Source organism: Gossypium hirsutum, chromosome A10 (genome assembly GCF_007990345.1).
Source record: "Gossypium hirsutum isolate 1008001.06 chromosome A10, Gossypium_hirsutum_v2.1, whole genome shotgun sequence".
In the NCBI taxonomy this organism is placed as follows: Eukaryota; Viridiplantae; Streptophyta; class Magnoliopsida; order Malvales; family Malvaceae; genus Gossypium; species Gossypium hirsutum.
Genome location: NC_053433.1, coordinates 97,446,137 through 97,450,139, shown reverse-complemented (window position 1 = coordinate 97,450,139; position 4,003 = coordinate 97,446,137). Strand labels below are relative to the sequence as shown.

Genomic DNA, 4,003 nt, shown 5'->3' with positions numbered 1-4,003 from the left:
TTCTAAAGTCAACTTACCTTAAATTCGCACGGTCACAGTGGTTTGCGGAGTTGAAACTCCTCTTTCTCTCTGTCAATTCTATTATCAAAATAAGGTTTGAGTCGAGTACTATTTACCTTAAAAGTGCTGACTTCAGAATGAGCTACCTCGACTGTACCGTATGTGAAGACATTTAGTACTGTAAAGGGATTCGATCCGTTTGCATCAAGCTCCGAAGTGAAAATTCGAGGATCCATTTTATCTAACAGTATTTGGTCCCGAACCTTAAATTGGTTCGTTCCATCCTTATGCTCGTCATGACGTTGCTTTGGTTCTGCATCGTGTATTCTTAGTTTCTCAATAACATGTGTCTGCCATTCGTCTAGTTCATTTATCTGTAGCATTTTTTCTTCATGAGTCATTCTGTTTCTATCATATGGATTGGATCGTAGCTCCATCACATTTTTCCGAGGGGTTTCTTGCAAAGAAGTTTGAGCCACAATGTTATTCATATTAACAGAACTTGTATAATTATCTCGATCATTAAATGTCTTAACAGAATCACGAACTTGGAGTTTAATCGTATCATCACCTACACAAAGTATCAATTCACCTGTACCAGCATCAATAAAAGTTCTGGCAGTTGCTAAAAAGGGCCAACCTAGAATCAAAGGTACGTCACTATCCTTATCCATGTCTAAAACAAAAAATCAACTAGGAATATGAATTTATCAATTTTTACAAGTACGTCTTCAATAATACCCCTAGGAAATCTAATGGTTCTATTTGCTAATTGAATACTCATACTAGTGTGTTTAGGTTTCCTAAGACCTAATTGTTTAAACATTTTATAGGGCATGACATTAATACTAGCTCCTAAATCAGCCAAAGCATTATTAACATTTAAAGTACCAATTAAATAAGGAATAGTAAAACTCCTTGGATCTATCAATTTGTTGGGTAGTTTATTTTAAAAAATGGCCGAGTAAACTGTACTTAGCTCCACAAGCGACGAATCATCTAACTTTCATTTTTTTGCTAAAAGCTCATTTAAAAATTTTACGGAATTGGGCATCTGTAAAAGAGCTTCAATAAACGATAAGTTAATGTGTAATTTTTTCAAAAGTTTAAGAAATTTACCGAATTGTTCATTCGTGTGGTCTTTCTTTACTGCGTTGGGATATGGCACATGAGGTTTATATTCCTTACCGACCAGTTTTTCCTCATTCTAGCTTACCTCAACCTTACCTTTACTTACCACACTTTCTTACCTTGGTTCTGGTTCAAATTCAACTAACCTTTCTTTATCTCGAACAATAATTACATGAAGCTGCTCTCTTGGGTTAGTTTGGGTGTTACTAGGCAAGCTACCTTGCGATCATTCTGAAATCAACTTCGCAAGTTGACCGATTTGGTTCTCAAGCCCTTGAATCGACGCTTGTTGATTTTTAAGTGTTGTTTCAGTGTTTTAGAATCAGGTTTCTGACATCAAAATAAACTTTGTCAACATCTCCTCAAGGTTCGGCTTTTTCTCTTGTTGGTAAGGTTGTTGTTGAAAGCCCAGAAGGGGGTTATGGTCTTTGATTTCCTTGACCACCCTAAGAGAAATTGGGATGGTTCCTTCAACCTGCATTATAATTGTTACTATAAGGATTATTCTGAGGCCTAGAATCATTACCCATATAGTTGATTTGTTTCTTCTCTATGCTAGGATCGAAGGGTAAGTATTCTAAATTATTTATTCCACCTCCATTTACGTCACATTCAATCACTGGATGTACCTGCATAGAAACACATAAACCATTAATTTTTTATTCAAAAGTTCTACCTGATTCGATAACATGGTGACCGTATCTAAGTTAAAAACACCGACTGTTTTTGTCAGCTTCGTCTTCATGAGTTGCCATTGATAATTATTCAGTGACATCTCCTATATAAACTCATTAGCCTTTTTAGGCATTTTATTGTTCAGAGTAACATCGGCTACTGCATCGATTAGCTACCTAGTTGAGGGGTTCAAACCATTGTAGAAGGGTTGAACTTGTAGTCGTAGAGGTAACCCATGGTGAGGACACCAGCTCAATAAATCCTTATACCTCTACCATGTATCATATAGTCTCTAAGTCTATCTACATGAAAGAAGTGATATCATTTCTCAATTTAGCTGTCTTAGCCGGTGGAAAGTACTTCAATAGAAATTTTTCAGTCATTTGATCTCATGTAGTGATAAAACCTCGTGGTAAAGAATTCAACCATTGTTTAGCTTTATTACTCAACAAGAAGGGTAACAATAGTAGGCAAATGGCATCGTCAGAAACACCATTAATCTTGAAAGCATCATAGACTTCCAAGAAATTAGCCAAATGAGTATTTCGATGTTCGTCTTGCAAACCATCAAACTGAACAAACTGTTGAATCATTTAAATGGTGTTCGGCTTCAGTTCGAATTTTTTCACAGTAATGGTGGGTCATACAATACTTGATTCAGCCCCAGTTAGAGTGGGTTTGGCATAATCAAACATAGTACGAGAAGTAGGATTCGCATTTGTAGGATTCACAGCAACCATAAGAGGTAGTTGATTATTCTAATTATTAGCCATCTTCTCAGTAATAATAATGTCCTCTTTCTCCCCCACTATATTCTGTCGACTCTGCCTTGATTTCTACAGTTTCTACGAGCTGTACTTTCTATTTCACTATCAAATATTAATGGTCCGATGGGTTTATTCTAGTCATAAACTAAAGGAACCTGCCAGAAGCAAATTAAAGAAAAATTAGAAAACTAAAAAATTAAACTATAAAAAAATAAAATGCAATAAAAATAAAAATGACTAAATTAATAAAAATCAAGCGCTCCTAATATTTTAGTCCCCGGTAACGACGCCAAAAAATTAATGGTCACTAAAATAACTAAAATTATGACAAATGCAAGTGCACCTATCGAACAATAGTATAGCTATGGTGAGTAAGGAATATCGTATCCACGAGGACTAAAAGTACTAGTAATTACTATTTTTTTATTATTCAGCCGATAAATTGGGATGATTGTTTTTAATCTAAAATTAACTAAACTAATTACTAAGAATGCAACAGAGATTGAAACTGGAAAATAAACAAATAAAACCAATGAGATAGACAATACCCAGGAAAGAATTCACCTAGACTTCACTTATTATTCTGAATCTGAACTTAACGATTTATTCACTTGCACCTTGACCCGTAGAAATCCCTAAATTATGTTAATATCTCTTTCGAAAGTAAGAACAGCTGACTTTAGGTTGATTAAGTGAAATCTCTTTCTAATTAAAACCCCTATTGTTGCATTAATTCGATCTATGGATTCCCCTATTAGATTTGACTCTAATCCGGTAGATTTATGTCATCCTATTTCTAGGATTGCATGCAACTCCACTCAATTATGCTAGATCTACTCTTAAACAGAGACTTTTGCTCCACTGAAATAAGCATATTAAACTTGAATAAATATCTCAGAAATATTAAAACAAGAAATAAGCAAACATAATTGAGAACAAGAATCAAGTATTTATCATGTAATTCAGAAATCAAATAATAAGATCCACCATAGGATTCATCTTCCCAAGGTATCTAGGGAATTTAGTTCATAATCTAGTATAAAACCATCTCAAAGTTAGAATAACAACAAAATATAAAGAAACCCAATAAAAATTCTAAGAAAATTGAATGGAGATCTTTAATCTTGAAGGAGATCTACTTCTGATTTGAATCCAGTGACGTTCTTCGAGTCTTTTTTTCGTTCTTCTCTATGTGCCTCCTTAGATCTTCTTCTAATTTTTATTTATAGACTTTAGAATGCTCAGAAATCCTAAAATTTTGGTTTTTCCACGTGTTCAGGAAATAGTGTGCGAAATCAACACGGGCTGGACACACACACATGGGCGTGTGGCCAGTTCGTGTGAAAATGCTCATGCTGTGTGGATGCTAAAAACAACTCTTTTTGCTTGATTTTGGCTTTTTTTGCTCTTTTCGCTCCCTTATGCTCACC

General features: G+C 34.7%; 1 non-coding gene across 1 annotated transcript; it reads left to right on the top strand.

The window, feature by feature from the left end:
* Window positions 1-2,036: 2,036 nt before the first annotated feature.
* LOC121208654 (small nucleolar RNA R71) lies at window positions 2,037-2,141 on the top strand. The gene has a single exon (XR_005903785.1). It is a non-coding gene; the product is annotated as a small nucleolar RNA R71 (small nucleolar RNA).
* The last annotated feature ends 1,862 nt before the right edge of the window (window positions 2,142-4,003 follow it).